The sequence below is a fragment of the Balaenoptera borealis genome, assembly GCF_965194805.1.
Source record: "Balaenoptera borealis genome assembly, chromosome: 13".
Lineage (NCBI taxonomy): Eukaryota > Metazoa > Chordata > Mammalia > Artiodactyla > Balaenopteridae > Balaenoptera > Balaenoptera borealis.
In genome coordinates, this window is record NC_138870.1 from 89,750,003 (window position 1) to 89,777,146 (window position 27,144).

The following is a 27,144-nucleotide window of genomic DNA, read 5'->3' on the forward strand; positions in this document are numbered from 1 at the left end:
GTAAGACGCCCCCCAAAGTCACTGAACACAAAATTATGGAGAAAAGTGTCTCTAAAGTGAAAGAAAGGACTTCAGATGAGTATAAAGGTGAGAACTACAAAAAGAATAAAGTTCACAAGGCAAGGCCATTTCTGAGTCCTCAGAATGGATATTTCATTTGGTTTAACATGAAGATTCAACTCTATTGAATTCCAGAAATTTCTACTGAGCATCCACCATGACTCAGACACTCTCTTCAGTCCTGGATGTACCAGGGGAGTGTTTAAAGTCTAATACTTATAACATGGGATTTACAAGATCAGATTAGCATTTTAGAAAGATCACTGTAGGGTGTGGATTTGAGTGGGGAAAGAGGAAAGGCAGGGAGACCAGGGGGAAGGTTTCAGAGGTTATTAACAAAGTCCAGGCAAAATGCTATGGTGGTCTGCAGTGGGGTGTGCTGATGGAGGTGAAGAGAAATGGATAGTTCTGAGAGAGATTCAGGAGAAAGAAAAACCCAAACTTGGTGACTGGATAAAAGACACATGTACAATGGGTTTACATTTGTAATCCGTGATGTACAGGGTTGGAGCAGGTTGGACCGGAATGCAAACCATGAGACGCCTCTTAGAAGCAAGTCTTCTTCCTAGGACTAGCTGAGGATGGGGGTTTTCTTTGAATCTTCTTCATAAATCTGCACAGGAGAAAAACAAGAGGCCAGGCAAGAAGATGCATGTCGGAGGTAAAAAGAAAAACAGGTTTGGTCCTAATAAGGTTGTGGAAGGGGGGAGGAATGTTCTGGAGCAATCTGCCCAGAGGTGAGGACTGGTTTGTGAGGCTGCCAGTATCTGCAGCAAGATGTTAACGGGGGTTATCAGCTGTCACTGAAACAAAGGCAGGGAGTGTGTTGGCAGCCCAGGAGCACTTGTGCGGGTCCCGAAGAAACGCCAGGCTTTCTGTATACAGATGTCCTCAGAGAACAAATGCTCTTGGCAAGGCCACCTCTGAACACCAGTTACACAAGACAGACACCTTTTTTGGAGGTTTGGCCCTTCTCGGCGGGGGCCGCTTTGCACAGAGCTGCTCCTTCTTTTACCTCTGGCAGAAAGGGGGTCCCTTTTATCCCAAAGAGAAACTTCCTCCACAAGGGAAATCACCGCACCCCAACCAAACACACAGTCACACATGTACATAGTCCCAGAAGCCTTCTCTGCATTGAAGGCCAGTCAATTTTTTTTTCCCTTTCCAATTCGTATTAATACACCAGGGCTTATATTTAAGCACAGTCCTCTTAAATGAACTATTCTCAGAAGTGATGCTCCTAGAATATGCTCTGGAAATGTGTCCAGAGTCAGATATCAAATGGTGGAGGCCCAAGGGCATCTCTCAAGAAGTCCTTTGGCATTTTAGCCTGTTTGACACCATTATAAGGGGGTCCAGGAATCAACTTGACGTTCTAGGTCACCTAGAAAATATCTGACTTCTGGAGATCTTGGTAACAATGACAGCAAAAGCATTAATTTGCAATTAGATTGACTTGGGCTGAGTCCTGGCTTTTCCACTGACCTTGAGCCTCTGACTTAATATCTCTGTTTCAGTTTCCTCATCTGTAACATGGGAATAATAAACATGGGTGAGCCCTACTGTTATTCCCATGTTACAGGTGGGGAAAACTGAGACACGATGAGATGAAGTGATTATTCCCAGACGAAGCAACTAATAAAATGCATAGTTTGAATGTGAGCCCAGGCAGTCTGGCCCCTTCCTGCATTGCCTGCCATACTTACTCCAGATTTCTTCTTTAACCCTCAAAACAACTCTGTTAATGGGAACTTGAACAAGTTACTTAACTCCCTCAGTCTCTTTGCATCAAGAGAAAATAGGGTTTTGTTTTTGCAGACTTCATAGGATGTTAAGGAAATAACTGAGAAATGCAGATAATAGGATTCAGAGGGCCTGAGCCCTGGAGAGCAGAGTAAGAGAGCCTGTAGATTGCAGTGGTAACAATAATCTCATTGTTAGCATGCAACACCCACTATACTTGTAATTATTTGTTTCAATGTTTGTGATTTCCTTGAACTACATGTTCAAGGACAGAATCTGTCTCTTCCTTATTTGCCCCTGTACCCACAGCATTTGGCAACCTCATACAGACCCAGAACGTGCTGTGCTTTCCATGTTATCCATCGATGAATGAATAAATAACTCCATGCCGCCTCTCTCTTGGATCGCTGTAAGAATTAAATGAGATAATGTATGTAAAAAGAGCTAGTACAGTGTTTGGCTTGAGAATTCTATCCAATTAGTGTTAGAACTTTCCCCTTTGCAACCAGAACACATTATCTGAGACAAACACTCTAGGATCACATGATCCAGAGAGTAACAAACAGAATGTCTGGGCTCCTCTGACCGACACAAACATCCCAGCCAGAATCCACGCACCATGTGACCTGGGCAGGTGCGCGGAAGAGGAGCACCAGCTGGGCTCCACCTCAGTAGGCAGTACCGCCACGCATCACCGAGAACAATGCTGTGGGCACGTTGGGAAATCTTGAGAGCAGAAAAGGGAAGGCACTTGATGTACTGATTGATTAAAGCTACTAATCAGGTCCGTACACGGTACACACACCGGCAGCTCTTGCTTACTGGGTACCAGGGAAGGGTTTGGCAGAGATGAGTGAAACGGCAGCCAATCCATCCATGAGCCAACGTGCTACATCTATAAAGGGATGATTTAACTGAGTACATTTGGAAACAGAAATTGCTGGCGTTGTTCAGGAACCCTAAGTAGAAATAGTTGTTCAGAAACTAAATAGACAAGTGGGCAAAAAAGTCTCTTCTCTCTTGAAACGGTTCAGAAAAGAGCTAAAATAAAAAAGCAACAGGCAGCATGAAAACACGGACTTGGGCATCAGGCAGACTTCCCTTCCAGTCTTGGCTCTACCAACTGTGACCTGAGGCAAGTCAACTAGCACCTCTGAGCTTCCATTTCCTCTTCTTCAAAGTGGAGAATACCCACTTCATAGAGGTATGAAAGCTGCTATAAATACTCTGTGTAAGGGACTAGCAAGTGGTTGATCTGCTGCCATCACCACCACCACCTAAAGGGAGCCACCCTGACTAGATGAGCCACACCACCTGGAATCAGTGCATTCCCATCTTCCCCCTTAAGTGGCTCTAGTGGTTGTATTACTGTGTTTTGTGGTGAGTCACTGTCTATTTAGACAACAAGTGGCAAATAAGGACTCAGAGATGGGAGGGACCTGGATCATCTTCAAATAAGATAAGCCACTCCAGAAATAAATGACAGGGCATCGGCTGGGATGGGGGAGAGGGAAGGGGCTGGCATGAACCTAGGAAGCTAAAAGAGGGCAAAGTCTGAGAAAAGAGGCAACAGGAAGAGTTCGAGGACAGAGTTGAAGGCAAGCAGTGGCCCAAATACGAGTGAGTAGCTGAGTGATGGTGCATCACCCACTTCTGGGTGGGGAGTCTCTATCCATCCAGCAGCAATGAGAGGCAAGCGAATTCATGACTGGCAGCCCTGGAACGTCTCAGGAAGAGAAGTAGATACTGCAGGAAGTGGGAAGTGCATCTAGGCTAGAAATGGGGCTGGTTGAACATCCATATACTAGGAGCCTTAGACACCAGGGTCCCGTATCTCATCAGATACCCAGGGCAGGGGACGAAGAGTGGCTCACTGGTGAAACTGAACCAGGCAGTCTCTAGACTTGCCTTTCTTTAACCTTCTATTTAATCCTTTTTAATTTATGCAAGTAGAACTAAAAATCTTACAATAAATTTCTACTATACAAGATGCTAATGAGATGGTATATACATGGTATATGGCATATGCAAGAGTAGGTTTTTTTTTCCCTTATTTAAAACTGAGAATTACTTTTTAAGTCAAACGTTATTGAAAAAAATAATCAATAACACTTAACATTTCTTGAAAGTAATCTTTTCTTTTTACACATTTTTAAAACTTGTAAGGAGAACACAATACATTTCTGTGAACTAATTGGCTTAAGATAAAACAGAATTTAATTTTCCTAAAGATAGGTTTTATATATTTAGTCTAAATAAAGTTTGTCCAGTTTTTTACATGCTATTTAAAACATGAAAATGTATTGACGCTGTTGAATAGTAAAGCTACTGAAATCATAAACCAAAGCAATATGAATAAAAATATAGCCTAAGAAAATTTATACAAGACTTTGAAAAAACATATTCTTGTTAACATCGTCAGACTTAACTATAGGCCTAGCTATTCCAAAATAATTATAGACATGTGTTGGTTTCTTGATTTCTTATAGGCCTGTGCATGCATTAAAAAAAGTTATGTTTATAATAAAATAATTTTTTTCTTTTTACTGCATGAATACTAAATTCTTGGTCAAACCTGAGATCAGTACATACAGATTTTCCAACTGAAGTGAGACAGTTTATGTCCGGGCTCTTGGTGCATGTTACACATGGAAAATCTTGCTCATACACGTAGGAAGCTGAAAACTGCACCAAAACGGCCCTTGATTTCCCATGCAAGCCTGGATATTCCTCTTCACAGAAACCAGAACTTGTAAGGGGCAGGTCAGTAAACCTCATCTCCAATGTACTATCTGACTGCCCCTTGCAGAGTTCTTCCTCTTCTCTCAAAGTCAAGTTCTCCGGCAGAGCAGAAGATTCAGAGAAAGGGTCCCTCATCCTGGTAGACATGTGTGTGCAAAGGGAGGGAAAATACTCCTCAGTTTGGTCCTGCAGATCTTCTAGGTGGTTGATGATAAGTGTTGCACACCACTAGCCTTCCTCTCTCGCAAGCCTAAGCACCAGTGGAAACATGTCAAGCAGTCCTCTCCCAACATGATTTTTCCCAAGAATCTCACACTTGAAGTCAAAGCATTCTTCCTAAGGCTTTGCAGAGACTTCTTCCTTGGCCCATGTGATGAAAACTGTCCTCGAGGTAGGCTGATTTCTGCAGCCATTCTTCGCCTCCAAAGATCTCAGCAAATCTGGCCAACAATTTTTCTGAAAGTACCCCTGCCATTCACTTTTTAGCTCAAACTCTTGTCGAGAACAATCCCTCTGTGAAGCCACCAAATTTCTGTATGAAGAAACCTCTCCTGGAACCAACTGCTAATAGGTCTTCATCAACACGGCCACCAACACAGTTTCTCCAAGACAGACTTTGTGCTTCTAGATATAAAGACAAAACACTAAATATAGATGGTTTTTCCATAAACAAGATGAAAAGACAACCCTCAGAATGGGAGAAAATATTTGCAAATGAAGCAACTAACAAAGGATTAATCTCCAAAATTTACAAGCAGCTCATGCAGCTCAATATCAAAAACCAAACAACCCAATCCAAACATGGGCAGAAGACCTAAATAGACATTTCTCCAAAGAAGATACACAGATTGCCAACAAACACATGAAAGGACGCTCAACATCACTAATCATTAGAGAAATGCAAGTCAAAACTACAATGAGGTATCAACTCACACCAGTCAGAATGGCCATCATCAAAAAATCTACAAACAATAAATGCTGGAGAGGGTGTGGAGAAAAGGGAACCCTCTTGCACTGTTGGTGGGAATGTAAATTGATACAGCCACTATGGAGAACAATATGGAGGTTCCTTAAAAAACTAAAAATAGAACTACCATATGACCCAGCAATCCCACTACTGGGCATATACCCTGAGAAAACCATAATTCAAAAAGAGTCATGTACCACAATGTTCATTGCAGCTCTATTTACAATAGCCAGGACATGGAAGCAACCTACGTGTCCATCGACAGATGAATGGATAAAGAAGATGTGGCACATATATACAATGGAATATTACTCAGCCATAAAAAGAAATGAAATTGAGTTATTTGTAGTGAGGTGAATGGACCTAGAGTCTGTCATACAGAGTGAAGTAAATCAGAAAGAGAAAAACAAATACCATATGCTAACACATATATATGGAATCTAAAAAAAAAAAAAGGTTCTGAAGAACCTAGGGGCAGGACAGGAACAAAGACACAGACGTAGAGAATGGACTTGAGGACACGGGGAGGGGGAAGGGTAAGCTGGGACGAAGTGAGAGAGTGGCATGGACATATATACACTACCAAATGTGAAACAGATAGCTAGTGGGAAGCAACCGCATAGCACAGGGGGATCAGCTCAGTGCTTTGTGACCACCTAGCCAGGTGGGGTAGGCAGGATGGGAGGGAGATGCAAGAGGGAGGAGATATGGGGATGTATGTATATGTATAGCTGATTCACTTTGTTATAAAGCAGAAACTAACACCATTGTAAAGCAATTATACTCCAATAAAGATGTTAAAAAAAAAAGATTACATTCTATTGGAGGAAAACAGTCAATAAACAAATATACAAATTAATAAAAATAAAATATCTGTATCTATAAAATATATATATAGATGGTTTTTTGCTTGTTTCAGACAATCATTTCTGGTAGCAGTAAAAGTTTTCTTGAATTTCACCATCATTTACAAATCTTGCAAATACCACATTTTGACATTTACTGGTGAAATCTATTGACTCATCGGCTTCAATAGAAAACTTATTGTTTCTAGGTTTATGACACAGACTTCTGCATCATCATGTAAGGTGTCATCCATGCATTGACTAATCAAATGGCTTGAAAGTGGAATGTTTCCATTTCTCCTCCTGTATCTCTTCCTACCATTTTATTCATTTTATTTTTTCTAGCATTATTAGGTTTTCACCAACTGTGTGACTTTTCCTTTTGGGGGCAATAAGTTCTGCTACTAAGTAACTTGCTCCTTGAACCTGAGTGTGATTTTTTAGCTAAAGGTTTACCCTGTTTATTTTGATATTCTAATGGCCATGTAAAATCATCAGCACCTTTCCTTGTTAAAGGGCTGTGATTTGTTGTTAAAAGTCATGTTTTGCTAAAGCTATCACCGCAATGGTGAGTTGTTTGCCACAGACCTGCACAGTGGGATAGGGCAGTATAGATCACCAGGCGTGTAAATCCATTGATGAGTAGCTTTCAGCACAAAGAGGGACTTCAATTGTGTGCCACTTACAGCAGGAGTGCAGTGAAGTGACTCAGGAGATTGTAATTCTTCATTACTAATCTTATCAGAATCATCCATACCTGCAGGACTAGAAAAGTTCACATGGAAAAACAAACACGGAAGAACCAGGGAACACTAAAAAAGGGAAACGTCAAGGGAAACTAACCCTACCGGATGTTGAAACATGCTATGAAGCCAGTATAATTTAAACAAACAAACAAAACAGGATTGACACAGGAATTGACAAATAGACCAATGGAATAGAATTGGAAATCCAGAAATAGACCCAGGTACATTTGGAAATTTAGTGTTTGATAAAGGTGGCCTCTCAAGTCATTGGTGCAAAAAATATACATTTGAGTAAATCGCTGGACACCTAAGTAGTCTAGAGGTTGGGCTTACAGAAGCAAAAGCAGAAGAAGCCCTCCACAGAGTTGGGGAAAGAGGTTGTGCTGGCTTGTGCTGTAGCTCTGAGAGGGTTCACGGGCCTGGTACTAAAACAAGCTGGAGGCTGAAACCAACTGCCAGGGTGACTTTGACAGGAACAGGAAGAAATGAGAAGTGCTCCTTCGACCTCCCAATCTCCTCTGTGAAGTTGCTGGTAAAGGAGAAAATGTAAAGTGCAAAGTCCCAGCACCAGCATCACAGAGAAGAGTAGCAGAAGGTGGGTTTGGAGCTGAGCTTAATGGCTGGCAAACTTGTAAATGCTGAATACTTTTGGAGTTAGCATGCATTAGCCTATAAGTCTATCAAGAGGAAGGAGCAAGGGCAAGTGAAGGCAGAGGATGGAATAAGGGTGCTAAATTTTCATCTTCCTTAATAGAAAGTTAAGGCAATAGCCAAAGTGATAAGTCATGAATAGCAATATAAACATAACACTTAGAAAAACAGCATGAAACAGCTAAAAAATGTTTAAGGAATGGAACTCAGGTGGGGAAGACTGGGACAGAGGTTTAGCTTTTTAAATTACAGACACATACTTTGATTTTTAAAAAATTAAAACTTAAATAAGAGCATGTGAGTGAAGGGAAAAAATAAATTCAATATTATAAGGTAATTTCACTCTTGGAAAGTGAGTGGGAAAACTATCATTTTGATAATACAAACTCCCAAAAGCAAAAATGGAAAATCCTTCTTGTTGTTGAATCATGTGAGAAATGGATAAGAAATTAGATTAGTGGGCCTTGTGAGGGCAGATCATGTGTCTGTTTTATTCACCAATTATACCCAGATTTTATGAATAAATATATGAAAGAAAGATTGAATGGAAGAATTCACAACAGAAAGAGCAGCCACATCCACCTGCATTAATCACAAAGAATCTCAAGGGCTTACCAAGAGGAAAAACATCTATCCTGCACCCAAGTTGCTGGTTTCAGATGAGTAACCAGAGTATTTTGATGGCACGTGGTTAGCGCTATTTTAATGATAGGGACAAAGAACTGTGAACCATAGAAGGTGGAGAATATCACTCTGCCTGAGAGTAGCTGAAGGTGACCTTGAGGGTTGATGGGCCATGGTTGGTCTGAGTCTTGAAGAAAGTGTAAGAGTTTACCAGGTATGGAAACAGAGGGAAGAGAATAAGAGAGGGCACAGAGAGATGACAAGCCTTGATCTATCCAAGAAGAGTCAAATGTCCTGTGGGGATGGAGCAGAGTCTGAGGAGATGCATGGTGGGTAATGAGATTGGAGAGGGAGGTGGTCACCAAGCTGAGTTCATTGGATCTTATTCCTTGGGCATTGGGGAGCAAACAGAAGCAGAAAAGTCCCTGCGTCGGATTTGAATTTTAGGGAAGCTCTTTCCGACAGTAATGTGGAAGAAGAACCCAGAGCAAAAGAGAACAGATACAGGCACCAGAACCAGAAATAACAATAACAGTAAGAAAAGCTAATATGCATTCAGTGCTTATAACATGCCCAGGTCTGTGCTCAGGCTTGGCCTGCATTGTCTCATTTAATCTTTTTTTTTTTTTTTTTTTGATGGAATATTATTTTATTTTATTTTAAAAAAATTTTATTGGAGCATAGTTGATTTACAATGTTGTGTCAGTTTCTGCTGTACAGGGAACTCTTCTCAATACTCTGTAATGATCTATATGGGAAAAGTATCTAAAAAAGAGTGGATATTGTATATGTATAACTGATTCACGTTGTCTCATTTAATCTTGAATTATACAGATAGGGACACTGAGAAATAAGAGATTGGGCTTTTATTTAAGAAAAAAATAGTGTTCACTAGCCAGGAAGCCTCCAGTACATTTTCTGTCTGGGCAGGAACCAATCAACATGTGGCATTGGCCTGATTACACCAGGTGTGCTCACCTGGCAGAACAGGAAGGATTTGGGCAGGAAAGAAGGCAGTTCCTGACAAGTGCAGAATGACATTCATTGAGAGGCAAGTAGGGTTGATGCCTAAATATTGTTATTATTTTTTTAACATCTTTATTGGAGTATAATTGCTTTACAATGCTGTGTTAGTTTCTGCTTTATAACAAAGTGAATCAGCTATACGTATACATATATCCCCATATCTCCTCCCTCTTGCGTCTCCCTCCCACCATCCCTATCCCACCCCTCTAGGTGGTCACAAAACACTGAGCTGATCTCCCTTTGCTATGCAGCTGCTTCCCACTAACAATTATTTTATATTTGGTAGTGTATATATAAGTCCATGCCACTCTCTCACTTCGTCCCAGCTTACCCTTCCCTCTCCCTGTGTCCTCAACTCCGCTCTCCACGTCTGTGTCTTTATTCCTGTCCTGCCCCTAGGTTCTTCAGAACCATTTTTTTCCTTTTCTTTTTTTTTCAGATTCCATATATATGTGTTAGCGTATGGTATTTGTTTTTCTCCTTCTGACTTACTTCACTCTGTATGACAGACTCTAGGTCCATCCACCTCACTACAAATAACTCAATTTCATTTCTTTTTATGGCTGAGTAATATTCCATTGTATATATGTGCCACATCTTCTTTATCCATTCATCTGTCAGTGGACACTTAGGTTGCTTCCATGTCCTGGCTATTGTAAATAGAGCTGCAATGAACACTGTGGTACATGACTCTTTTTTTTTTTTTTTTAGAATGATGGCATGCCCTTTTTATTTTTATTTATTTTATTTTTTTAACGTTTTTATTGGAGTATAATTGCTTTACAGTGGTGTGTTAGTTTCTGCTTTATAACAAAGTGAATCAGTTATACATATACATATATCCCCATATCTCTTCCCTCTTGCATCTCCCTCCCTCCCACCCTCCCTATCCCACCCTTCTAGCTGGTCAAAAAGCACCGAGCTGATCTCCCTGTGCTATGCAGCTGCTTCCCACTAGCTGTCTATTTTACATTTGGTAGTGTATATATGTCCATATATACACTACCACTCTCTCACTTTGTCCCAGCTTACCCTTCCCCCTCCCCATGTCCTCAAGTCTATTCTCTAGTAGGTCTGTGTCTTTATTCCCGTCTTGCCCCTAGGTTCTTCATGACCATTTTTTTCTTTTTTTTTTTAGATTCCATATATATGTGTTAGCATACGGTATTTGTTTTTCTCTTTCTGACTTACTTCACTCTGTATGACAGACACTAGGTCCATCCACCTCACTACAAATAACTCAATTTCGTTTCCTTTTATGGCTGAGTAATATTCCATTGTATATATGTTCCACATCTTCTTTATCCATTCATCTGTCGATGGACATGTAGGTTGCTTCCATGTCCTGGCTATTGTAAATAGAGCTGCAATGAACATTGTGGTACATGACTCTTTTTGAATTATGGTTTTCTCAGGGTATATGCCCAGTAGTGGGATTGCTGGGTCGTATAGTAGTTCTATTTTTAGTTTTTTAAGGAACCTCCATACTGTTCTCCATAAGTGCTGCATCAATTTACATTCTCACCAACAGTGCAAGAGGGTTCCCTTTTCTCCACACCATCTCCAGCATTTATTGTTTGTAGATTTTTTGATGATGGCCATTCTGACTGGTGTGAGGTGATATCTCATTGTAGTTTTGATTTGCATTTCTCTAACGATTAGTGATGTTGAGCATCCTTTCATGTGTTTGTTGGCAATCTGTATATCTTCTTTGGAGAAATGTCTATTTAGGTCTTCTGCCCATTTTTGGATTGGGTTGTTTGTTTTTTTGATATTGAGCTGCATGAGCTGTTTGTAAATTTTGGAGATTAGTCCTTTGTTAGTTGCTTCATTTGCAAATATTTTCTCCCATTCAGAGGGTTGTCTTTTCATCTTGTTTATGGTTTCTTTTGCTGTGCAAAAGCTTTTAAGTTTCATTAGGTCCCATTTGTTTATTTTTGTTTTTATTTCCATTTCTCTAGGAGGTGGGTCAAAAAGGATCTTGCTGTGATGTATGTCATAGAGTGTTCTGCTTATGTTTTCCTCTAAGAGTTTTACAGTGTCTGGCCTTACATTTAGGTCTTTAATCCATTTTGAGTTTCTAAATATGGTTATTAAAGAGAAGTTCAGGGCCATGATGTCAGAAGATATCCAGCCAGTCTCCCAACATCCGGTTCCCCCCAAAGCTTGTCCACTCTAGCTGTGGGTGACTTAATCTCACCATCAAGAAGTATTAATCATGCCTCACCTCAATAAGTTACCATTTGTTACTCCAGAATGATACGTGGCACACTACATGTTCAATACATGCTGTTTTCTTTTGCCCACTCCCCTTTTCACTGAATTTCCCTCCTCTTGTCTCCATATAACCACTCTCCTGTCCAATGAACTCACCATCGCTCTCTCCAAACAAGTGCCTCCTTCCAGTTTCAACAGTGGCCTCATCAACTCAACCGCTGGCCAAGCAAGAAGTCTCAATGTCACTGTCAACTCTTCCTCCTCTCCTCCATATATCTATCTTGACCCTAATTCCCGATGCTTTTCCAACCATCCTCATTTCTCACCTGACCACCTCTGACTTACTTGGTCATCCAAAGAGCCTTCTTCTGGTTGTCCAACCACTAGTTTTGCCAGCACCAAAATAGCCCCTCACATCCTCTGTTATGGGCTGAATTATGGCCCCTCAAAACATGTTGAAGTCCTAATCCCCAGTACTTGTAAATGTGGCCTTATTTGGAAATAGGGTCTTTGTAGATGATCAAGTTAAGATGAGGTCATTAGGGCATGTCCTAATCCAATATGACTGCATCCTTATGAAAAGGGGGCAATTTGAACACAGAGTCAGAGACGGACACAGGGAGAATGCCATGTGAAAATGCAGGCAGAGATGTGTCTATAAACCAAGGAACACCAAAGATTACCAGCAAACCACTAGAACCTAGGGGAAAGGTATGGAACAAATTCCCTCCCATATCTTCAGAAGGAACCAACTCTGCTGACACATTGATCTCAGACTTCTAGCCTCCAGGCGGTGAGATAAGTTTCTGTTGTTTAAGCCACCCAGTTTGTGGTACTTTATTACAGTAGCCCTAGAGAATTAACACTGTCTCCAAGGCTTTTTTCTAAACGCACATCTGGTTATACCAATCTCTGCTTAAAATCCTTCCACAATAATGAAAATTATAGGTTCTATTTATCAAGCACCTGCTGAGGGCACAGTGGTCCATCTCTGCTGTATCTAATCCTTACAACATCCCTGGAAAGAGGAATTACCATTCCTGATTTTTCAGTTGAAGTAAAACGATCTTTTAAAAAGCTGTCACTTGGGACTTCCCTGGCCGTCCAATGGTTAAGACTTCGCCTTCCAGTGCAGCGGGGTGTGGGTTCAATCCCTGGTCAGGGAGCTAAGATCCCACATGCCTCAGGGCCAAAAAACCAAAACATAAAACAGAAGCAATATTGTAACAAATTCAATAAAGACTTTAAAAATGGTCTACATCAAAAAAAATCTTTAAAAAAAAAAAATGCTGTCACTTGCCCAAGTTCCCAAAAGTAGTAAGCAGAAAAACTGAAGTTTGACTCTTGATCTCTTTGAGTCCCAGAGTTAAACTAACATTGCAGATTTCACTATAACAGGGCTCAGCAAACTTCTTTTGTAAAGGGCCAGATAGTAAATATGTTAGGCTTTGCAGGACATATGGTCTCTGTTGTGACCACTCAATACTGCCATCCATAGCGTGAAATCAGCCCTAGACTATATGTAAATGAATGGACATGAATGTGTTTCAATAAATGTTTATTTACAAAAACAAGCTTCAGGTCAGATTTGGCCGTCTGGTCATAGTTTGCCAACCCTTGCCCTACAACATTGTCTTTAGGAGCTAATCCACGCTCCTTGATAAAGTAATCATTAATATTCATAGTGTGCTTGCTTTATGCCAGGAGATGTCATGTCTTAATGTATTTAAATTCCCACTACTATTATCTGTACTTTAGAGGTTATGAACTTGCCAAGGTCACACAAATAGTGACAGAGCCAGGATTCAAATCTGGGCAGTCAAGCTCCAAAGCCCACGGTCTCACTCATCGTCCTCAAGGGCCTTCACACCTCCCTGTGATCTACATAGCCCATCACATTCCCCCACCCTCCCCGTCCTTCCTCTCCAAACACCCTGTTCTTTCAGCCATACCACAGCTAAGACTGGGAAAAGGAGGCAGGAGACAGAGCTAGCCCCACACTCCTGTTCTGGAATGTACACTTGGCCAAGACCCTTTGTCCGTGAGATGGGAAGCCCAGAGCAGGGAGTGGGTACATACCTCCTGCACCTGGTTTGGGTGAGAATCTAGGGAGATGAAATACAATATCGAAGTAAAAGTACCAACAGTTTTTGGCAAAATGCCTAGGCTTGCTTTAAAGCATTTAAGTAATTTACTCATTGATTCTTACTACTTTTCAATAGAATCTTATTATTATTCAACAGAATCCGAGCTGGTGACACAGCTACTTGCCTCCCAACTGCTATGCTTACATTTCCTTTCCTAACAGACCCCAATTTTGTTTGCAATGTCAGCTAGAGGTGACCAATGACGCATCAACAGAAGTCTGTTGGGGATATCCAGGGAAGTTTTGCTTTTCTGTCGTAAATAAGTGTGTCTTTTCCTGGTTGCTTTCTTCTTCTTTCTTCCTGGAATGTGGCCAAAGAACTAGTACCGTAAGTCCCCAACATATGAACCTTCAAGTTGTGAACTTTCAAAGACACGAACGTGCATTCGCATGTCCAGTCACGTAAGTTAGTTCATGTGTCTGGTGTACATTGTCACGTGCGTGCATCCTCTACAAGTGGTTGTGCTTTTGTGTACTTTACAGTGATATTTTTTGTGTTTGTTTTTTATGTATTATTTGTGTGAAAAGTATTATAAACCTATTACAGTACAGTACTATGTAGCCGATTGTGTTAGTTGGGTGCCTAGTCTAACTTTGGTGGACTTACGAATGTGCTCTCAGAACAGAACTCGTTTGTATGTAAGGGACTTACTGTAGTAGAGCAGCCAGCAGCCATCTCACAACCACAAGGATGAAAGTTCTTTACCAAAGCTGGTAGAGAAAAAAGATAGACTCTTGGGCATCAATGGAATCGTGCAGCTTCTACACCCTGCTTCACATTCCCTGTCTCCAAACTTTGGGTCGAGAGAGGAAAATCATCCCTCCTTTGGTTAAACCACTGTAGTTGGGTTTCTGCCACATGTAGACTTCCTAACAGAAAGACCTGGTCAGCACACAGGATGCATCCTCAGCAAAGAACACGATTTCTAGGATGTAGTAAGTAAGCTCTCACTTAGTGTTTGATGAATGAATCAATGAATACATGACTGTATTAATAGAAGACAGAAGCACTAGACTACAGAGGTCAGTGCCCTAGGTAAAAATAATATTTATAGCTACCACTCATTGCTAAGCACATACTACGTCTCCTGCATTCTTTCATTAATCTTCACAGCTCTCGAAGGCTGGTACTGCTGTTCCCATTTCACAGATCAGGAGCCAAAGCTGGAGGATACTAGGCTGACCAGGGTATGGTGGGAATAGGATTTGAATCCAGATCTGGGTGAGGCTGAAACTTGTGTTCCTTCTCTCAGGCCAGGCTGCTGTCATGATTATCTGCCCATGGGGCAGCTGGGCCAAGGCTAGTGGAAGATGAGAGAAATCTGGGGGAGAACCCAGGCCCTACACCACCAAGCTCTACAAGCACGGACAATTCTTTCCTCTGTGCCTCAGTTTCCTCTTATGTAAACAAGGTGACAACAGTCCCTTCCTCACTGGCGCGTTATGTTAAATGTGACGTGCGTACGTAAGGTGTTTGGCAGAGTGCTTGTAGAGGCTCAAAAAATATTGCCCAGCAGCATTATTGTCATCCCCCCACAAAAGCCCTAGAAGAATCTGTGACACGAATGTGGGCCAGCCCTGAATAAAAGGCTCCAGAGGAGGTGTCCAGGCGAGCTGGGCCTCGCAGCTGTCAGAGCCTGTGCGTTCTTTAACTTTGGAGACCCGGTCCGAACTTCTCACTGCCTTCACCAGCATCCCTTTTTTTTTTTTTTATTCAAACAGAAAGTCACAAAAATTATAATCATCCTCATCAGTTCACTCAGTCCCATGTAATTAATTTTTTTTTCATCTTGATCTTTTGTTAGCACTTTTATGAATTCATCAGTTTTCCATTAGAGTTCTGAAAATGCTTATTCATTCAGTTCAGCAGTACAGTCAGTTACCAGAAACCTGTACTTGTCAGAGTCTTTTCCATGAATTCCTTGAAGATGAAACCCTTTTATAGGAACATTTTTGCAAAAGCATCAGAGTACACCCAGAATATAAATGTTTCAGACATTACATGAAATTTCTAAAATTCTTACATGTTCTGGTATAATGTTATAAGTCATAATTCTAGTTATTACTTTAAAATGTATATCTCAGAAATAACTAAATTTCCTTGTCAGCTGCATTATTATGAACTCTCATCAAATCTTTAGCCGTGGTCATTTTTAAGTCTTTTGTCATTTACAGACAGCATCCCCTTTTGAGCACGGATGCCCGTGAGATTTCTCTCCCTCCCTTGAAGTTCTGATAACTTGCTGACTTCACTGTCATTCCCAGCTGAGGGAGCGTCCCTTGGAGCCTGGAGGCTCTCCGCTTAATCCCATGCAGGTTTCAGACAATGCCCCGATGGGCGGACACCAGCTACCGTCTGGCTCCCGGCCGGCCCCGCCTCAGCACCCGGAGCCGCTGGGTGTTGGATGCGTCTGAGATGAGATGCGAGGGAGGATTTGAGTCTGAGATGCTAATCTGTCCAGCTGAAGGTTTCACATCTGCCTTGGCACACACAGGCACAGGGGATCTGAAGAGTCAGTTACAGCTCCCAGCAGGTGGGGCGGAGTCCTGGGGCACTGAATACAGGTAGGGCCAGATGCCTACCTTAACAAAGCTGGCATGGCAAATCCCACTGATGCCTGGGGCCACTCAGGAGAGTCAGTGTGGGAAGGAATAGGGCAGGAAATTGCTGGATAAAGTAGGGTCTTTGCGATCAGATCTCTGTTTGAGTGCCAGATCTTAGGCTTATTCACTGTGTGACTTTTACTACATTACTGAACCTCTTTTAGATGCCGTTTTTTCATCTTCAAAGTGGGAAAAATAATAGTGCCCACTGTTGTTATGAGTATTAGAGGAGATGATTCAGTAAAGCTCTCAGCACAGTCTTTGGAAAATTGTTAATGGTCGATAAATATTAGCTCTGATAATCACATAGCATCAAGTATACATAATATGAAAGCACCAAACACTTCTGAACAATCAGTTACAAACTGCTGTGTGCTCTGAGAGTGATGCTGGATTGTGGCTGCACTTTATATTTTTTTGTTGTTGCTTATCTGTGTCCTGTAAAAGTGTTAGGATGAATGCGCATAGTACTATATTGTGATAAGAACATATCCAGTTCTTAAAGTACAAGTTTAGTCAGTGCTTACTATCTCCTCAGTGCTGTTTATTGTTCTGAATAAATAAAATTATCCAACATGGTTCCTGCTTTCAAAGAGCTTTCAGTCTAACTGAGGAGACAGGATAAACAGAGATAAAAGTCATATAAAAATGTTAAGAGCCGATGATAATGCACGTAGCTCAGTGCTAATGTGTGTGGATGGGACCATAATCCCTGGGATTATTGAGAAGAGAGAGGTATCCAGGAGGAATGGAATGGATACCTACGGTCTAGCTGGCCCCCTCCCAAGGGGCCTGAGATGATTAAAATTTGAGGTTGACAGGAAAAGGTGAGAGGTAAACCTTACATTGCATTTACTATGTGCCAGATACTCATCAGGCACTGTACGTATGTTTTCACTTTCATCCACACAGCAACCCTACGCGGTTGGTCATGTTATTATCCCCATTTTAAGGATGAACGAGTTGGGTACAGAGAAGTAAAGTAACTTACCACAAGTCACACAGCTGGTAAGTGGCAGAGCTGGATTTTGAGCTCAGACAGTCTCCTTCCCATAACTGCTCTTAACCATTCTCGTATACTTCCTTTCAGAAGAAAGGAAACCAGACTGTGTTAGTTATGTATAAGTAACAGCAGATGCTATAATGAACAACCCCAAGTCCTCAGCAGCTTAACACAACAGATGTTTATCACCTGTCAGGTAACAGTTCAACGCAGGTGTTCAGCTAGCATCCTTCCACACAGTGACTCAGGGACCCAGACTCTTCCCATCTGTGCCTCCATGATCCCCTAGGGCCATGAAGTCCTCTTATGGAGATCTCCTGGAGGGGGGGTCTCTCCACACAAAGGATTTTACGGCCAGGCCTGGAAGTGGCACCCCTCATTTCTACTACCATCTGGTATTCAGGCACACAGCCATTCCTAACTGCAAGGAAGGCCGGGAAATGTCATTTAGCCAGACATCCGGGGCGAACATGGATATTGATGAACACTCACAACCTCTGCCACACAAGACAAAACCCAAATCATTCATCCAAGTGCAAAAAAAAGAGACTTAGCTCCAAAGGCCAACACCAAATGCACAGCTGTAGAATCCGGTATCCAAAGAGCAGCAACATCCTTGGTCCTAATTCTAGAAGAGGGCTAAGCGTACCTGAAGGGCCAGTTTCATAGCTAGCAGCCCGCAGCGGAAGCAGAAAACTCCAAGCATGACTAAGTGCTCAGAAGCAGCATAAACAGAGGCCCTTCCTTCCCCTTGCTCCCCTGCAAAAACAAAACCCAAAACCGACCAGATGCAGCACGACCTCTGCCAGGGAATCAGTGAGTCAGAGTCCCCCACATCTGGAGCCTGGCAGGACACCAGGATCTCGTCAAGATGCTTTAACTATAGAATAGGCTAGAACATGGCTGGTTTCATGATGGGGCTCAGGTCTGGAAGGAGTGACAAGAATGCCAGGCAGGGGGAATAAGATACGGTCCTGTGACTGAGTCATTGTAAGAGGTAGAGAGACAGGGAAGGGATGACGAGGAAAAGCAAAGAGAGCTATCACCCAGTAGAGGTACACGAGCTATCACCCAGTAGAGGTACACGCTCGCTGAGAGATCACCTCGGGCACGTCGCAGGTTCTGAGCAAAAGAGCCTTGAGAAGAAGGACCAGACACACACACCTTGGACGCAGACCATCCAGAACTTCTCCCCGTCTTGTATTCCACGTCCTGGTAAGTTGCCTCACGTCCAAGCTACTTGAGTCAGAAATGTATCAATATCATCACTAACCCTCCACTCAATCACCAAGCCCAGTGGATCCAAACTACCTCTGAAATCTCTCCATTCTGCCCATCCCCACATCCTTGCTGTAGTTCATACACCCCCCCCCCCCACCCTTTCTCATCTGGGCTAATAGAGCTACAACTTGACTCCAGTTTTCCCTTCTTCCAATGTTCTTTTAGTCCAACAGATGTTTATTGAGCTTTGTAGCAGATACTAGATTTGCCCTCCAATATCTTTCCTCACCTTCTTCCTTACCACCTGAATCCCAGTTCATTCAGGAAAGTAATAGGCACAGTTTAAAAAAAAAAAATCTCACCTTCCCAGCCTTCTTTGCAACTAAAGGTAACTGGGTGACAGAGTTCTGGCCAATGAGAAGTAGGCAGATAGCTCTAGGGAGGGTTTCTTTCCTTGAATGGGAATAAAAGGCTTCCAAGGAAATACCTTGTTCCATTTCCCCTGGCCTTTTCCTCTCCTTCCTGCCTCCAATGTGGATAGGATACCTAGAGATGTAGCACTTTCTTCCAACCGCGAAGAAGAATGCCAGACGCTAAGGATGGTGCAGCCAGGAGCTAGAGGGACCAGACCCTTGATGACTTTCTCAAGCAGCTGCACACGTCTTGGGCTGCCTACTTCCAGATATTTGCTAGGTGGGTGTATTAGTTTCCTATTGCTGCTGTAACAAATGACCATATGCTTAGTGACTTAACACAAATTTACTCTCTTATAGTTCTGAAGGCCAGAAGTTCAAAATTAATCTCAAGGGGTAAAAGTCAAGGTGTTGGCAGAGCTGATTCCTTCTGTTAGCACCAAAGGAAGAGTCCATTTCCTTGCCTTTTTCAGCTTCTAATGGCCACCTGTGTTCCTCGGCTCAAGGCCCTTCCTCCGTCTGCAACATGCTTCACTCCAATCTCTGCCTCTGTCATCACGCCATCTTCTTCCCTCGGACTCTTCTGCCTCTCTCTTTAAGGATCCTTGTGAGTATGAGGCCACGTCAGGATACACTGGGGACCTCAGGGTAATCCAGAATAACCTCCCATCTCAAGATCCTTGATCACATCTGCAAAGTCCCTTTTGCCATTTAAGGGAACGTATTGACAGGTTGCAGGGATTAGGATGAAGACATCTTTGAGGGTCATCATTCAGTCTACCACAGTAGGAGAAATAAACTCCTCACTTGTGTAAACTACTGATGCTATGTGACGACTGTTTGTTACTCACAGCTGAAGGCAGTCCAAGCCGATAGGTGCATCTCCTGGGTCCCAGGCACTGTGCTCGGTGCTGGAGATCCTCCAGCTGGAGAGTCTGTCATGCTGTGTTTGCAACTATTATTTGCTTATTTGACGGCCTTGGGAGGTCATGGACTCTGGAAGGCAGGAAGTGTGCAACTCACGCTTTTTTGTCTTCCCAGCACCAGTCAAGTGCCTGACACATCGTGGTGCTCAAAAGTTGTTGGTTGAACTCAGCAACTGGGCGATCATGATTCGGCTGCCATTTCCTTCGCCAGAGTTAATTCTAGATCACTGAACAAATGCTGGATGAAAACAAAAGGTGCCGAGAGGGTCAGGGAGAGGGGCTAAAATAAATTAGTTTAGAAAGCCCGCGCCTGCCTGCCTCTTAAAGTTTCAAAACTCTGAGATGCTTCATAATGAAGAAACCTGTTTAACTTTAGCTCAGCGTTTCCCAAATGTATTTGACCATGATTTTCATTTTTCATGGAGTGTGCGTTCATCTCCTATAGAAGCAGAGTTCTGTGGAACATCTTTTGAGAAACACTTCTCAACCCTTCCCAGGACTGCTTTGGGAACTAGGGCGGTCCAGGGCCCACAGGTGGACTCAGCAGTGGATCAGACCAAAAGTGCACCGAGGTTGCTAAACGGAGGTGCTGCCACCATCGGGAAGGGCTTTGGGGTACAGCTGGACCTCAAAGAGCGGTGACATTTGTCCTGGCAGAGGGGAAGGTGAAGCATTTTCTGCTTACCTCCAAAAGCTGCCTGGCTGGTTTCAAATGGCCCAGATTGAGAGTCAATGAGCAGAGAGGAACAGTGCCTTCAGGACCACCCAAAGGCATCGTTCTTGCCCTGGTAGGGCCAGACCCAGTTGTGCCCTGATCCCAAGCCAGCCGACCATTTCCCAGCCACCTCCAGCCAAATGGCAGCCAGAGTTTTAGGACCTGATTTCTTCCTCCACAGCAGCCAGCCTGGGCGGGGGCTTTCTGTGCTGTCCCAGGAACCCACGTGACCCTCCAGCCCCTCTGCATTGTGATCTTACTGCATTGAGAGGTACTGCTCACTGTGCCCACTTAGCATTGACCTCAAGGCTCAGAGACGTTCCTCACCCCTCCCACCCGAGTCCCAAACCTTCTGGTCTCCTGTATTCATTATGGGACATTCTAAGGAATGATGGACCTGAACATGATGTTGAAGATCCTCTGCTGTGTGGTTTTTCAAATTGAAATCTGCCGTTCAATTTGCACGATTTCAATTTGAAATCTGGGAATTCATCAGGGTTGAACAGGGACCCAGTCTTAGGGACACAGGGCAGCTTTAACTTTTTTCATAAAGGACTCATTTCAAGGAATTCATTTATATTCCTTACAGATACATTTTTTTAACGTTTTAAACCACATGATCTAGGTGAAGATCTTCCTATTACACATGGGAAAACTGAGGACCAGAGAAGGAAAGTAAGTGCCCAAGATTGCAAAGCAAATTAAAAGCACAGTTGGAAGGAGAATGCGGGTCCCTTGACTCCTAATTAAGCATTGTTTCCATCACATCGTGCAGTTCCTATTGTGGGTGGCACCGGACCAGAATAGAGCATTTGAGGCAAAACCTTTATGAGATTTTTTTTCTCCAAATTCCCAACAGTTACTAGAAACTGTGGTAGAAAACAGACTCTTAAAAATAAATTTGGGCTAGTATAATAAGAAGCATGATTCTTAAAGGGCACGCCCAGGGACTGCATTTGGTAGTTAACTACACTGCCATTGCATCTCTTTTGAAGGTTCCACAGGCTATAAAGTGGATTTGCATGGAGTGGTCTCCTCACCTCCCCCAACCCTCCCAAACCCTATCCACTCTCTTCTCATCAACTTCCTGGTTATTTTTAGTGACACCACTCTTGCTAAGGTGAGGAAAGTATTCTTAATGCTGCAGAGGCTTAGAATAGCCATGTACTTGAACCATCCAAAATAATGAAGTGCTACCCACCCCACAAAGAGTAGGTCCCAGCCCAGTCTACTTCCTGACCCAGCCCCTCTCCCCCACCCACTACTCAGCCCAGGACCAAACAACACAAAGGACTCTGCTTTGCAGAAAACATGTTAAAGAGAATAAGCACCTATAGGAAGTTTAAAGCACAGCAATGCTAAATTTGCCAGTTTGAGGATTTGTGTCAGAAAAGATTGTATGAAATTTAAATAGATAACAGGACCCACCCATCAAGTTTAATGGAACATAAGTTCTTCCTGTTTCTTCACTTCCCCCTTCTCCTCTTGATGACTCTCTTATATAGGGTACAATTAACCACTTACTTTCAGGGAATTATGCTCTCTGGGAGCCTGGAATTATGACCATAACACAAAATGAAGAGCTGAAGCTCAGAATGGTTAAGTAACTTGCCCTAGGTCACACAGTGAGGAAGTGGTGGAGCCTGATTTCAGACCCAGGTTTCAGATTCCAGTGCTCGTGTATTCTCTACTAGGGCCTTCACCTCTGTGACATGTCATATTAACAACACAAGCTGACATTTATTGAAGTCTTGCTATGTGCTGGGCACTGTGCAAACCTGCTGCCCTTGAAGTACTGAAATAAACCCTCTGCCCTGAGGAACAAGAGTGGCTTTTAGATTTTTAACCTACCTCTGTCCTCTAGTTGAGACAGGAAAAAAATTATCCATCTCCAGAACTTATAACTGAATGGGATAAGACCCAGATAACTAACTGACTGATCATCTTTGCAATCCAACCCCTTGCATCTGATGGAGAGAGACATGATCCTCTTCACTTTTCAGATGTCTCTCTGCATTGTCACCTCCTATGCTCTTGCCAGGTCACAGAAATAAATAACAATGTCACGTTGATATTGCCCACCTGAATATCAGATGTGGACGGCATCCTAGATAATACCTGTGGCAATCAGACACACCAGATGCTTTAGGAAGTTTCCAGACTTGGTATCTGTCCTGTCTTCCCCCTAAGTGGCTTGTCAAGCCGTGTGGTTACCATATATAAAGCCCACAGACCTGCCCAAATAGTTACCATGAACCTCGTGTCACCGAAGCCCGGAGTTTCAGTATGAGCTTCAGCTGGAATGGCTTGTCCCTGGAATGGCTTTAATTTACAACCTTTTCAGAGGGGCCGGTTTGCAAGTTGCAGTCTACGATCTCAGAGACAGGCGTGAGCTCTGTCTCAGTTTAACGGGTTGGTTTCAGGAATCCAAGATCCCAAAGATTGAAGTGTCATCTGTGTTTTGTAGGCAAATATCTACTTAATCACTACTCCGTTGCCTGAGGAGAGAATCATAACCTATGCAAGCGTTCTAAAGGAATTTGATTTCCCAGTTGGCAATAAATATCACATGTTTCCAAGCTGGGCATGTTTAGGCATTTGATGTATCGCTCTGCAGATCTAAGAACAAGACAAAGAGTGGTTCTATGCCAGAGCAGAATGGTGGGAAGGCTGAGGACACCCAATGTTGTCACATCTAAAAATATTCCTCCACCACTGCTCTCATTTCACTACCTTAATCACCAAAGACACTGCCCACCAGGCTTTTCCCCCAGGATTTGAATAACCCCAGAGTGTCCACCAGTGATGAGGATTCCTCGGGCTTCAGGACCCAGGGGAGCCAGCTGGAGGGCCAAGGGGTTGACAGGGAGGCTGAAGCCTAGCTCACTGAAAGCACAAGAGTTAATCTTAGGGATCCGAAGAGGAGAACCAAGTGTTTCTCTAGCTTTAATCCTGCGAGGGAAATTGGTAGAACCCTGTTCCCCTACACAGTCCCTCCACCATTTCTGGAGTCACTAGAGGATCTCAGATGTGATCATGAACAAGTGTTCCATTACCCTCCTGCTGCTGCCCCAAACTCTGCAACTCACAAAGCCACCCCTAGACACCTTGGCATTGTCACAGCCTGCCTTGATGTCCTAGCATTGCTAGAGTCTCTTGAAATAACTCCTTCTGCTTTATTCTCAGCACTCATTTCCTGAGGACACACTCAAGAGCATTTCAGTGCTGGGGGAGACAACCAGTGATGTATTTATGGTGTGTAAACAGCTCCCACTGTCTTATGATGCTTCTGCATCCCCTGAAACAAACCTCTATGCCTCTGCTCTTTACCTGAGGTGAATTCTAACCCGGAGGGTTTCTTAGTTCCCCACGAAACCCACCCCACTGTCCTTCATCTGATTAATGTTTTCATTATCTAACATAATCACCATAGCAACCACACTTTGTAGATTATCCCTAGGTTAAGCCATCATTTCCACCCCTGGTGTTTCTCCAAGACACACCAGCCTTGGGGCAAAATGGGGCTGAGTTAAGAGGAATAAACTGTATCTCTCTGATTCTAGTCCTGCCCCTGTAGCAAGATCTCAGGTATTCCTGAGAATTTCCTCTCCCAAAGGGGCCACCTCTCCTGTGCTCACAAACAAGCCTCCTCCTTTTCCAGGTATCAGACTTCTACTGCCCTTAAACCCAACTTAGAGGACTGGCTTTATTGAATAGAACCACCTCAGGGAGGATGTTGGCTTATCACTCCCACCTCCAATAACATCTTTCCCTCCTGCTTCCTGCATCCGCCCAACCTATGAATGCCCGTGGTGGCCATCAACACTGTCAACGAGCCACAGTGTGGGCCATCAAGAAATCCTAACCAAATTAGCCAGGATTCTTAGTGTTGCCAGTGACAGACACCCAAGTCAATGTGAATTAGCACAAGAGGGAATTTATTAAGTCACATAATTTTAAAAAGTCAAGGCAGTGAAGTATTCAGGAATCCCTGTCTCTCTCTCTCTCTCCCCGCATCTCTCCCCTCTGCTCGCCTTTGTGCTGGCTTCGTTCCCAAACAGGCTTCCTCCTTGTAGTGGCAAAATTGGTCACTGTGACTGTCAGCTCCAAACTTGTAGCTATTTATGCAGAGCAAGAAGGCGAATGCAAGATTTTTCACTCAGTAGCTCCGGAGTAAAAGTTCTGGCAAGATCTCTGATTGCCCCAGCTTGTGTAACATCCTTTCCCTGAATCAATCACCGTGACCAGAGGAATATAAACTTTAGTTGACCAAGGTCATAGGCCCACCTCATGTGAAAGAATATTGGCTTCAACTGATCTAAATGGAATAATGTCCCCATAGGATAGAAATTTACTGTCACCAAAATAAGGAAGAGAAGAATTCCAGGAAAGCTGAAGCAACAGAAACCCAAATAGACTTTATTCCAGATCTCACAACTCTCTTAGCTCTTTCAGGATTACTCGGGAACTGGGATAAAACCAGATCTGCCAGCATGGGCATCAGGACATCAATGGATCCTGGTGTGAAGATCTGGGCTCTGGGGTCCAGAGAAACAAAGTAGGGACAGCTATTGATCGTGGACCAGTCAGTCCCTTTCTCTACGTGAGCCTCTGATCCTCGTTCGTGAGCGGATTGGCCTAAATCACTGCCCTTAAGTCAAGGCCCCTGAGCCTGCTGAAGCTTCATTAGTGCCGCATGATCTAACTTCAGCATAAACTGTTAGAACCCCATTTCCACGCTGCTCCTTTCAAATATGCCCCGATAGGAACAGTTTAGCAGTGAAAAGGCAGCTCCTTGCAACTATGAAGGTAGGGGCTGTCTGGGAACGAAGGCAACACAGAACTGAGGGATAAAGCAGAGTCCGGCTATCATATCATTCGGGCCCCGACTCCTGCCTTGGCTGCATCCAGCATCTGCCTCTGCACTATTCCATTATAGAAGTTACCAAATTCCCCTTTCTGCATACACCACAACGGGTTGGGTTTTCTATCACTTACAGCCAAAAGAATCCCAAGTGAAAGAAACAGGCAGTATCTTTCACTTTCTTGAGAAATGTGATGGTACATTTGATGTTTAGTGAGAGTACACGCTGCCTAGAAATGTCTGTCCTTGGTGTAAACCCCGAGCTGGGACAGGGACTCTTGGCGCTTATGCTACATACTTGAGGAAATAAACAAGTCCAAATCTGGGTACTGGTAAATACCCTGTCTGTAGTGCCACAAGTTATTGACAATTGATCAAACCCCAATCTCCATTCCCCAAAGAGAAAATGGATTTAGAAACACATCTAACTCCCACTGCCCAGTAAGATGTAGTTGGACAATTTTTTCCCCAGGATGTCAGGGAAGCTGGTACAGTGAGATTTCATCTGATTTGCAAAGTAGCGGGTCCTGTGAACATTAATGTACTGATCAGCTTTCAGAGAACCAACCAAGCACCGAGCCAAAATAAGGAGACTTACGTGGGCTTCTATGAATCAGCCAGCTTTCTGATTAGTATTTAGTTTCACTTTAAGGATTAATTATCCCAGTACAAGGGTAATGCATATAAATTTACTTACCCTATAAGGAGCTTTGTATTAAGCTAAATACCTAAAGCTTTCATGACATTGTGAAACCCAAATCCCTCAAGTGAACAATTGAGGTCTTATATGCAGCTTAGAAGATAAAGTACTTCAAGGGCCTTGGACCTATTCGCCTTTGGGTTTGGAGTTTGACTCACCTTTGGGGTTTGAAGGATCTGAACCAAATTTGTACAACTACAGAACCAAAGCCTCTTCACCAGTGCTCTCTCCTGCCTAATATAGTTCATAGAACAAACTAGGAGGACAAAAAATGTTTTTTAGTTGTTTTTTTCCTTTCCCTCTAGAAGAAACTCTAAAGCTAAAAATGTCTATTCCCTGGCACTAAGACCAATCCTAAATCATCGGCCTTTAGAAGACCAAACTCAAACAATAAAAGGAATTCATTAGTTCACATAACTGAATGGTGCAGGGATGAGTGAAGCTTCAGGCAAAGCTTGATCCAGCATTCATATTTTGAGATGAGGACTTGATTTCTTTCTTCCTTTTTTTTTTTTTTTTAATAATACTGGTCCATTTTCTTTGATGTCTGTTGCATTCTTGAGTAGTCTGTCCCCTCATCGCGTAAAAGATGACTGGCAACAGCTCGCAGAGCTACCCGATTCTATATTCACATCCAGCAGAAATAGAGTCTGTGTCTCAGCATTTCTAGCAAAAGTCCTAAGGTTCCCTCTGATTCGACTGGCTTAGATCATATGTCCATTTCTGAAGCAATCATGTTGGGAAGAAAGAATGCCACCTGCTGTTTGGCCCAAGCCAGAGTCCATCCTTGGAGCTAGGGGGAATGTCAGCCTCACCCAGACCACATGGCTGGAGAATTTGGGGTACAGTAGGTAAGGGCAATGAGGGATGGTGGGGGGGCAGTCCTTAAACATCCATTACAGCCCTCACTTTACACATGAAGCAACAGAAA

The 27,144-nt window shown here is 43.0% G+C and overlaps 1 long non-coding RNA gene across 1 annotated transcript; it reads right to left on the minus strand.

Annotated features, from left to right (window-relative positions):
• Positions 1-6,315: 6,315 nt before the first annotated feature.
• On the minus strand, positions 6,316-19,583 carry LOC309609056. The gene is made up of 2 exons (XR_014233234.1): positions 19,473-19,583; positions 6,316-17,454 (listed from the first exon to the last, which is right to left on the minus strand). It is a non-coding gene; the product is annotated as an uncharacterized lncRNA (long non-coding RNA).
• Between the last annotated feature and the right edge of the window lie 7,561 nt (positions 19,584-27,144).